A 12602-nucleotide genomic window follows, 5' to 3' on the forward strand; every position below is an offset into this window, starting at 1 on the left:
TTTTTTTAAAAACTGCATCGACAAGCATCAAGAAAACTGTAGTCTATTTAGTAAAATATCAGCTATAGAAATTTAGCGAAACACTGGACACAGATGTTACTCTCAGAGCAAAGACTGAACATTAGAGCTTCAGTTTTTATAGCCTTCTCTAGCATAAAGGACAGGAAATAAGGCCCAGGAATTGTCTGTGGTGATTAATTTAATAGATACTCTCCATAAATCTGACATTCAAATGGCATTATTTTCACTAAAAGTGAATACGACTGAGAAAAATCAAGGCAAACAGACTGTCCCAAATTTTGGCACATCTCTAAAAATTTGTAATCACAAACTGGCCCTTACAAGGGTTTTCATTCTAACCTGCACTATCTTGGTAGTATCCAACCTTCAGCTAAGATAGAATATTATTTTCAAAAAAGGCCTTCCAAAATTATGATGATAATAGTTTTTTATCCATTATACATACAGTTAAGATTTACAAAACACACAAGGAAACTAAACCCTGAGCAAGAGAAAGCAGAAATAATTGTCAGCAAAATCATATCCGTGAAGATTTTAGATGCTAAAGTTATAATTCATATAATATAAATAATTTACATCAATTTAAATAATTTAATTTAGTTTTACTATTTTAAATACTTTGACTTTTACATTTAAATAGATTCATAGGAAGTTTAAAACATAATGGAGAAAGAACCCATAGGATAACATTTTAAATAACTATCATACCATATCAAAAGGAGGAAATTGATAGTCATATAATATTATAAACTAAAATGCAGACCTCATATATATTAGACTAATTTTTCATATACCCTCTTTTTTTGGTGTATAATTCTATAAAATTTTATCACATATCAATATGTGTAATCACCATCACAATCAGGATATGGTATTCTCTGTCTCCAAAGAAACTTATTGACGCTACCTCTTTCAAGGCACACCGTGCCCCAGCCTTAAACCTTGCATCCACTGATTTGTTCTTAAGCACTCAAATTTTGTCATTCTGAGAATGTTATATAAATGGAATCATAAATATGTAACCTTTTGAGGTTAACTTTTTTCCAGTTAGCATGTTATTAAAATGCATCTAATTTGAGTTAATCAATAGTGTATTCTCCCTTTATTATCATTACTATTATTTTCTGAGTAGAATTCCATGGTATGGATGAACCATAGATTGTTTATCCATTTATGCAGTGAAGGGCATCTGAGTTGTTCTAATTTTTTGGCTTCTAAAGTTAAAAACTACCATGAACGTTTGTGTGTAGATTATTATGTGAGCACATGTTTTCATTTCTCTGGGAAAAATGTGCAGCATTCTGATTGCTAACTCATATGGTAAGAATATGTTTAGTTTTTTTTTTTAATGAAACTGACAAACTATTTGACAGAGTTGGTGTATCATTTACATCCCCAACAACAACTCATGAAAGATGCAGTTACCCGTTATCTTCACTAGTACTTTGTATTGTCAGCATTTTTCAGTTTAGACATTCTAAAGGGTATATAGTAGTATGTCATTATAACTTTCTGTAGTATATCCTAAGGGTTAATTATGTGAGATCTTTTGCACATGCTTCTTTGTTTTCACAGATACTCATTAAGTGTCTGTACAAGTATTTTGTGCATTTCCTAATCCTATTGTTTATTGTCTTATGGTTTCATTGTGAGAATTATTTATACAGTCTGGTTACAAGTCACTTTTCATGCATATGACTTGCAAATACACTGTCTGATCTCATCTGATTGCATCTCAATTATCAAATATCTCAGAATAAAAAACAGCAAGTATCATTAATAGTCAATTAGAAGGTCTAGGTGAAACCAGTTTGGGTATGGTTTTCAAAAGTTTAAAAAGGGAATGATTATATGACTTACCTGTCAAAACTTCTGCAAATCAGTTGCTTTTAAAAAATTGGAAAAAGGTTTGATCATCTAGTTAAATACTATATCCCTAAAAATAATTCTAATTTTTGGTAGGCAACATTATGTGAACTTTGTCTCGTAAAACAGAAACAATTGAAAAGTTTGCTAATGTTGCTATAACAAAACATCATCTATTTGCATCAACTTACTTTCAGGTACAGAGTTTTCTCATTACTTTCATAAGAATGTAGTACAGAAATATAATTGATGACGATGCCAGTTTAATTCTAGCAGCAGGTAATATTCATAAATACATGAACTATTTGATTTAAAAATGTATGTAGAGAGATAGTATAAGACCCATATTTTAGATATAACTTTCATTTCACGCTTGACATTTTCTTAAAATTTGTAGTATACATGTTTTGACTGATTCCATACTAAAATAATTGAAGTTATTCAATTCAGCTCTGAAGAAATATTTTAACACCCACAGACTCATGTCCAGAAGAACTAAAAACACAAGTCAATATTCATCTATAATTTTTTAGAATAACGTTATGGTATGATAATAAATAGAAGACTTTCCAGCTGAAAATATATTATATATTAGGGTAATAATCTATGAAAATGTGCAATTAAAACATGAATGTAAGAAGGAAAAAGTGATATAGTCAAAATTTTTAATTTGGTAAAGAAGAGTTCATTTATGTATATTTTTTCTTCATGGATAACAATGAGTTATCAAATTGCCTTGGCATTTAGATTCCAATGGGACTGTTTCAAAGAGAAATGTAACAATTTTATTTTAAATGTTAATATTTATAACAATATAATGAAGATTGTATATTTTGCCTAGTATGAGCTCATTAAAAAAACCTATTGTATGAAAATGTAGATATTATCAAAAATATCTGATCACACAACAAGGACAAGGACTAATATCTGTCATAGTTTTTTCCCAGCACAAGAATAATCCCAGGTAAAACAAAGTTACAAAATGCCATCATTAATTTGATGACTATTAGTAATGTAATGAATATTAGTAATTCTTTGATTTAATGAATACTTAGTAGTTTGTAATTAATATTAGTAATTTAATCACTTAGTAATAAATCAACTAGTTAGTATTAATTCATTACTAATCAGTAATTAATGAATATTAGTAATTCGTGCCAAAACAAACATTAATAATTAGTAAGTCATCAATAAATTAACCCCTAGATTTTGTTGATATGTCAACATATTTACAAATTTTCATTTGAAAAATGTTTTCACTTTTGGAGTAGCATACTAATAATATCAATGAAATCTGGAAAATACACCCAGAAAAATAGACACAGGCAGAATTTTTATAAAAGAACATACAGTGCTGTTGAGAAAATTTGGTATGTGTGGAATTATAGAGAGAGCATATAAAATAAATTTTAAAATAATTTACTCATACAAAATAACACAATCACAGTTTGTTCTCCAGTTTTTTAGAAAGCTGATTTAAGCAAACATCTCAATTCAATACCTTCTGGAACTTCCCTTTTTAAAACTTCTCAAAAATATTACTCTTATACTCAAACAGTTTACTTCCATATATTTTTAAGTGTTAAAAAGGAGAAATTACTTGAATATTTTTGATTCTTTGAAAGTATACCTTCAGAAAAAATGTTTGCACCTATATATTTCAAAATATTTTAAGTAATTTTATATTCATATACTCAAATTATTGCTGTATGGAAGGGATGCTGTATATATGTCATATAATTTTAAAAACAAATTACAGATATCTAATTATGCTTTTGCTGTTTAATATAATTTGCTCACTTTACTTGTCTAGTTTGTAGAAGTACAAATATGAATTTATTTTTTTCTTTAGAAAAATACATAATATATTTTATTAAATTATTTTCAATTGTAAGTTAAATTACTTCAATTTTGGCAGACTATATTATTCACATATGTTCCTTTTATATTATAAATGTTTATATTCCTGTCGTCAGAGATAAAACATGTATCATGAAACATTTCATGATGAGTAAGAACCATATAAATTAAATATTTCTGAAGAAAATGACAATATGCAATGAATACAAATTAAAATTGGAGAAAGTTGAAGTCCATTAAACTCTAGTGATTTCAAGAGCCTGAAGAATAAAAATGGCAGATGCTATTACTATTTTATTTCACCCCCTCAGACCCTCGGAGAAAATGCACTGCTGTGAATGAACACATTTCTATCAAATTACCAACATCATTTTTCAATTAGAAAATACTCTTTAAAATTTAAATGGGATGAAAAAAGAGTCTGAATAGCCAAAGAAATCCTAATCAAACAGAACTAAAGCCTGTGGCATCACATTACCTGACTTCAAACTATATTACAAAGCTACAGCAACTACAACAACATGGTATTAGTGCAACAATAGACACTTAGAAAAATGGAACAGAATGGAGAACCCAGAAATAAAGCAGTATATATACAACTAACTATTCATCAATAAAGTCAGCAAAAATAAACAATGGAGGAAGTACTTTCTATTCAATAAATGGTGCTGGGAAAGCTGGCTAATCATATGCAGAAGAATGAAACTGGACTTCTATCACTCACCAAATACAAAATTTAACTCAAGATGGATTAAAGACTTAAATGTAAGACTTCATATTCTAAAAATCTTAGAGGAAAACCTAGGAAATATCCTTCTGTACATCAGCCTTGGCAAATAATTTATGACCAAGTCTTCAAAAGCAATTGCAACAAAAACAAAATTGACAATTGGGACCTAATTGAACTAGAGAACTTTGCACAGCAAAATAATATGTCAACAGAATAAAGAGATGACCTACAGAATGGAAGAAAATATTTGCAAACTACGCATCTGACAAAGGACTAATGTCCAGAGTCTATAAGGAACATAAACAATTCAGTAAGAAAAAAAACAATAACCCTATTAAAAAGTGGGCAAAGGACATGAACAGACATTTCTCAAAAGAAGACATGCAAGCGACCGACAAACATAAAAAAAAATTGCTCAACATCACTAATCATCAGAGCAATGCAAATCAAAATCACAATGAGATACCATCTTATACCAGTCAGAATGGCTACTATTAAAAAGTCAAAAAAACAACAGATGCTGGTGAGGCTGCAGAGAAAAGGGAATGCTTAGAGACTGTTGGTGAGAATGTAAATTATTTCACTAACTGTGGAAGGCAGTTTAGAGATTACTCATAGAACTTAATACAGAACTACCATTTGACTCAGCAATCCATCACTGGGTAAATATAAAAAAAAACAAAAACAAATTGTTCTACCAAAAAGACACATGCACTCATGCATTCATTGCTATACTATTCCTAATGGCAAAGACATGGAATCAACCTGAGTTCCCATCAATGTTTAACTGGATAAAGAAAATGTAGTATATATAAACCATGGAAGAGTATTCAGTCATAAAAAAGAATGAAGTCATGTCCTTTGCAGCAACATGGATGCAGCTGAAGGCCATCATCCTAAGCAAATTAATGCAGAAGCAGAAAACCAAATATCACATATTCTCACCTGTAAGTGGGAGATAAATCTTGGGTACACACAGACATAAAGATGAGAACAATAGACACTGGGAAATCCAAAAAGAGGGAGAAAGGAAGGGAACAAGGGCTGAAATACTTCCTATTGGGTACTATGTTAACTATCTGGGTGATAGGATCAATAGAAGCCCAAAACTCAGCATCACACAATGTACCCTTGTAAAAATCTTGTACATTAATCCCCTGAAACCAAAATAAAAATGGAAATTACAAAATAAAGGAAGAAAGAACACACAGTGTGTTGCTTTTTACATTAACAATTTTATACTTAATTTTCGAAAACATTTCTTCCAGCAATACTTTGTCCTTGAGAATATTAAGCTACGCCCACCCAGCTCTTTTTTAAGAAATACATGATACAAACAAAAGGCAAACAAACGAACACCAGAAAAATTGCACGATTCAATGAAAACATGTTTATTCATTCACTGTTTATTCATTTTACTCTCCTGTTCCAGAGGAGACAAGTGGTTTGTTTCTTTCCCTGGAGAAACTCTTGGTATGAGCTTTGAAATGTCAAGTATAATTAAGACAAAGTGTACTTTTTAGCTCAACAAAAGAAATGTATCTTTCAATATAACTGTCTCTTGAAGGTAGAAAACACAGTCTATCTCAGTTGAAACAGCTCATTGTGTTAAATCAGTTGTCAACTTCAGCATGGCTCCACTGCGGTATATAATTTAGCTGAGTGTCCCATCATTGCCCAGCATGGATGGTACTACCAATGGGTACTATCACAGCACATTTATGAAGTTCTCAGTATTAAAAAGAACCCAGATGCCAACTGCTTTAAAATGTAAACAATACGAATTTGCTTGTGACAGAATAAACTCAAGTTGAAATAGTAAATCCACAAGTAATTGGGACAAAATGTATAAAAAAAAGTAAACTAAATGTTGTTTGGCATTTCACTGAAATTTCTCATTTAGCTGTCATGGATACATACTATTTTTCAGATATGTGGGAGTTCATTTCTTCAGAAAACAGCCATGCATCACATTTACATAAAAAACATACAATTCTTTGTGATTTCATGGATGACTTCTCAAAGCAGCATGTATATTAATGTAACACAAAAATATGAGTAAATTGTGTTGTAGGAAATTTTTCAAGGAATATGTTTATGCTCAGTGCCTGAGCTCAATGCCTATGCTCAATGCCTGACTGGATACAACATTTTAAAATTTTTTATTAAAATATCTTGAGTACCTTTTATCAAACAGGAAATAAACAGTGTATTTTTTGTAAATAAATGTTTTTGCTTTTATTATGTATCTATATGAACAGCTAAGGAGAAGCCCCAACATGTATGACAGACCTTGGCCTTAGATTCAGGGATACCTCAGTTCCCATACAGAAACAGCAGAAATAGACTGTATGATCTCAACCAACGGTAAATGATCTCATAGTCATAATTACTTTATTAGTTATAATATCTATAGGTGCTGTGGGCTTTATGATTAAATACCAGTTTTCAATCATTATAATGTCTAATTCTGTTCAATGGATATTTTTTGAAATTCCATAGCCTGGAATATATTTTTAAAACTTTGAAGGACATTTATATTGAAGAAATGTATATACTTGGCCTAGTTCAGCTTGTTTTTGCAGTTTTGAAAACTCTATGTCTTTTCTCATGTTCTTGCCTCCATTCTATATGACTTTTTCCAATTTTCTTTTCCTGGACAAGCTTATCTATTTATCAAGGCCAAAGCCAATTGTGACTTCATAAGTAGAGTATTCTCTAATCAACAGAAATAATTAACAGCTCCTTCTTCTTTGTTTTCAAGTCACGTTACTATTCTATAGGTTATACTCCTTATTCCATTGAATTATGGTGGATTAAATATGTACCTAAATTGTGATCTAATTTTCAGTTTTTCAAAACCGGAGAACATATTTATATATATTTAAGATCATTAGTTTCTGATAACAACTAAAGACAGATAAAATATTTGAGTTAAATTGGATTCAATTTAAATGCCATGTTTGGCTATTGTAGTAAGTCCATAACCTATCATAAGTGCGAAAGTTAAAGAAGACCATCTATATTGCCTTTATGACATTTTGATGTGTCTTCAATACCAATGTCCACATCTCACAGGTAAACAAATAGGCATGGAAATCATATATCAAGAATAGTAATGATGTTGGAGAAGGATTTCTTAACAAAAACTGAATATGCTATGAATTATATCTCTTCTTGACAGAGGAATGCATAGCAAAACCCCTTAGAACATAAAAAAAGTCACCAGTCTTTATGTCATAATTTTAAATTTTTTAGAGAACTGTGTGGCATTAAAAAAGTTCAAAAAGCACTGAAGGGAGAGTCATTCCTCCAGTTTTTATCAGAGAATCTAAGCCTTAAGGGTGTCATGCATTATTCCCCTCTCCCTCCCACCACCCTTATGACATGACTGATATTCACAATTCTGTACTCATAACTAATAAGTGGATGCAGGACCATGGATAGGTATAAAATGTGCACATCAAAACTGAAGCATTTTTTAATCATTTATTTGTCCATACTGTAGATGCTAAAGAATATGCTATTTGTCATGTTCCGTCTCATTTCTTTTTCATAATAATTTTATGAAATGTGTTTGTTGATAATCAAAATGAGACTTATAGACTTTAATCTCAGCCTTTAGACTTGATCTCGAATCTGTGTAATTTGAAAAGCCTGTGTATTTAAAACTACTCTACTCCTTTCTTAAATGAAACCTATTGGTGACTATTCCGTATTGATGACTGCTGTACTATGAACAAGCAGTTTTATCAGTGTGTTAAAAAACAAAACATTCCATCTGTCTTCAAAAGATCTTCATAAATAGACATTATTAAAAAGTGGCTAAATTTTTCAGTCCAAATCGTATGTTGGACTATAATGTATAAAAAAGATAATCAATTAAATAAAGTCAGAATATTTTTTAAATAACGTAACTGATGACCATATCAGATATGTTCACTAATGGAGTCATTTGATCAGATGTGGTCCATTTTTTTCTCAGGCTTATTTAGGCATAATTCCATATGGTAAGAAGTCCGCCACCGGTTAAAAACCTATATGTGATTTTTAGGCCTGACCATAGGCAGTTGCAAAGGCATTACGTGGGAAGGCCTCATGGAAGAAGTTGCCCTCCCCACACCAGGCTGAGTGCACAGCCACTGCATTGAAGTCTCTGAAGGGAGCTGCAGTCAAGGACTCAGCCCCCTAGCCAGTCTTCTTTCATACATTTACACTCCTAGCCCTGGCACCTTCATTCCTAGTGATCCTCATCTGAAGCCTTGGGCAGGGGCCTTACTTGGGCTCTTCTACTGAGACCTCAACAGGGAGGAAGGGAAAACCTCAGAGTTATTTTTCTCCGCTTTGATCCAATATCCAATGCTGAGTGACATTAAAATTTGAGTAACTCAGTGAAATAAACTACTATTTCTGTAGAATAACTACAAATATGTCTTCTGTTGTTTACTTACCAGCAAATAGCAAAAAAAAGAAAAAAATGTTTTTAATGAAATAACTCTTTAAAGGCGAACTTCAGATTTTAAGAGGTAATTGTTTAACAAAAGGGAAAATTGTCATTTAGCCTATCAATTTAAATTCAGGAATATTTATAACGTGCAGTGAAAGTAAGAGCCTGGAAATGCAAACAATAATCTATTGAAACTACTCACAAAATGAGATTAGACATGGTCAATGGATGTAACTTTTTTAGAGTCCATCGTTTTTATGTTTCTTATACTATATATTATTTTTTTCTAGAAAATGGAGTCTGTAATGCAAATAATTTGCATCAAATATGGCTTTAGCAACAAGAACAAGAACCTTAAGACATGTAAATAACTTAGGGCATGATGTGGATTTCCAAGGGAACTGATTGCAACAATTACATTATTATTCTGGCTACTTATTAGAAAAGCACTCATCTAAATACTATCTTTTAAAGAAACTGCCGTAGCTCATCATGATGTATTATTAGGAAACATACACTTATGACTGGTTATTATAGATTTTTGAAAACCAATTTAACAAGGTATCTTTTCAACTTTTCAACTCTCTCATTTCAGCTTAGAGAGTCTATTTCCAGAAATATATCAGAAGGAAATAATTTGAAAAAGCATGTATAGAGATTTAACTATATATTCAATATTTATTAGAATGAAAATTAAGAAATACTTTGAAAGTTCCCAAATAGTGAGACAATCAAATATATATCATTTCTGTATGATGAGATACTTTGAGGATATTAGAAATAATACTGTTAGAAAACGTTTAATGAAAGACGGATATTTGGTAAATATATGTAATACTATATGAATAAACAAAAATAATATGTTACAATGCTGTATCTTTAGTAATATCTCACTTTGTTTTAAAGTATTTATTAAAATAGATGATACATCAAAATGGTAGCATCAGTTTTCTCTACATCCTGTGATTTAAGTTCCTGATATGTATTCTCCAAATTTCCTATAGTTAAAATATATTATATTCATCTTTGAACAAATGAATGTATAAAATATGAACATTGTTATGGTTCACACAATAAAATAAATTCCCACACGTATCAATCAATCTGTTTGTAGGTTTGTGATAGTCTTTTTCTTTTCCTTTGGAATCAAGTAATGAATACAACAATTTATTTAAAATTTTGCTTTTCTAAATGCCCACATTTTTCTCACCTATCTGTTTTCTTTTTCTTTTTTCTTTTCTTTTTTTTTTAGATGGAGTCTAGCTCTGTTACCCAGGCTGGAGTGAGTGCAGTGGCATGATCTCGGTCCGCTGCAACCTCTGCCTCCCAGGTTCAAGCAATTCTCATGCCTCAGCCTACCAAGTAGCTGGGACTACAGGCACCTGCCATAACACCCAGCTAATTTTTGTATTTTTAGTAAAGAGGGCGTTTCACCATTTTGGCCAAGCTGGTCTCAAACTCCGACCTCAGTGATCCACCTGCCTCACAGAGTGCTGGGATTACAGGCATGAGCAACCACATCTGGCCCTCATCTATCTAGTTCCTTTTCTACCTTATATGATAATACACAGTCTAATTTTCTCTTTTTGACTATATCATAATATGAATAGCAGCCAGAGATTGAATATTTTATCTTATTATACCAATAATGTAAGGATTTTAAAAAGTGTATTGTGATGAAACTTCATAAGAACAATATTCTTCTGTCTTTAAAGCTATAATTTTTAATGATAGTTTAATGTAAAGTTTATTGTTTCAGCATTAAAGTTGGAATGATTTTCAAGCATACTTTTAATTAAGTATTTAATTTATTTGTACGTATCAATATATTCACTCTTCATCTCTCTCCTAGGACCTTTGCTCAATCATGTCAAGATTGAAATATCTAAGTTTAATATCTTCTTCCTCTGTATCTTCTTAAACATCATTCACATTCTAGACTGCAAGTATAATTAACATAATATTGGTATTTCCAACTGGGTGTTAGTTAATCTCTTTGGGCCTTGCTTTTCTAACTATAAAATTATAGAATAAATTTTGATGATTTCTATCTATGTTCAATTGATGACAATTCTTGAATGGGAAATGTACAAAATTGACCTGAACATCTTATCATACCAGAAAGCAAAGAAAGTATTAAAGATTAATAGGGTAGGATCAAAAGGCCATTGAAATGAACATTGAAGAAGCTCCCTCTGGCCATAGATGGGAAAACGTGAATATCAATAAGGAAAGTTACAACGAGTTGAATTCAGAAATTTGCTAACATTATTCTAAAAAAATCATGTTTGGAAGGTGTTAGGAATCAACTCATTATCTTGAAAACTGGCAAATGAAAGGACATATTTTCATTTCAGTAGCATCCCAGATAACAAAGAAAAAATGAAAAAAAGTGTAAGAATATCACTTTTTCACACCCATTAATGAAAAACTTATGATCACCAATGTCCACTAATATTGAAAAAAGGAAAAGACAACAAGGCATTATAAGCCTTTAGATATAAGTACTCAGAAGCAGCTATGCTTGCCCTAATGATTTGAATGTGAATCTGGCCAAGCTTCTAGATTTAACTATAGACTTACAGTACATGAAGGAAAATGTATAATATGTGAAATAATATTATGGCAATAATTTTAGGAAAATGAAGACTATGGAGAATCTACAGGGCAATCAACCAGCTTCTCCAAGAATTTTCAAAATAAAAAAAGAATTGCGAGGCACAGTGGCTCATGCATGTAATCTCAGCACTTTGGAAGGCTGAAGGAGTTTGAGACCAGCCTGGCTAAAACAGTCAGACTCCATGTCCACAAAAAAAGGAAAAAAAATCAGCTGGGCGTGATTGTGTGCGCCTGTAATTTCAGCTTCTCAAGAGGCTGGTAAGAGAGGATTGCTTGAGCCCCAGAGTTCCAGGCTGCAGTGAACTGGTAATCATGTCACTGCACTCCAGCCTGGGATACAAAGTGAGACCCTGTCTCAAAAAAAAAGAAAAAAAAAAAGAGTGAGAGAGAGAGAAGTGGCACCCAAATAAAAATCACTGAAGAAATTTAAAAACTAATTGAAAAATAAGACCATGGCTCCAGAATACTCCTGGATTAAATATCATATGATATATGTAGTTGACATATATACCATTGTTACCATCCAGTATGTCAAAAATGTCCAGCTAATAAAGGGGCTATATTTGTGGAACATGGGATTGATTTTAAATGTTAGCATTTAAGTGAATTTAAATTATCCTTGAATAGAATCATGTTAACAAACATTCTAACAATTGGATTAGCCAACTATTTGATTATAATGAGGTGATAGAACATTTAAAGAGTAAATAAGGTGAAACAATGAATGCTTCCTGAATGCTAGATATCTCTTGGAAATTATGAGTGTGCTATGAGTCCAATATTTTTACATTAAACACTGTCCTCAAAAAAAAATGACCATGGAGGACTGACAAACAATATAATAGCAAATAACATTTTAATTCCAATGACTGTGCTACACAAGTGAGACTTACAAAGGCATCTCACCTCAATTCAATATAAAACGCTTCATTTATATTTTTATGTTAAATGTCTCTAACCTATAACCTATATAGAACCAAAGAAACAATTCGCATTGCTTTTATTTATTTATTTATTTATTTTTGAGACAGAGTTTCGCTCTTTTTGTCCAGGGTGGAG

This window comes from Pongo pygmaeus, chromosome 3, assembly GCF_028885625.2.
Source record: "Pongo pygmaeus isolate AG05252 chromosome 3, NHGRI_mPonPyg2-v2.0_pri, whole genome shotgun sequence".
Classification (NCBI taxonomy): domain Eukaryota; kingdom Metazoa; phylum Chordata; class Mammalia; order Primates; family Hominidae; genus Pongo; species Pongo pygmaeus.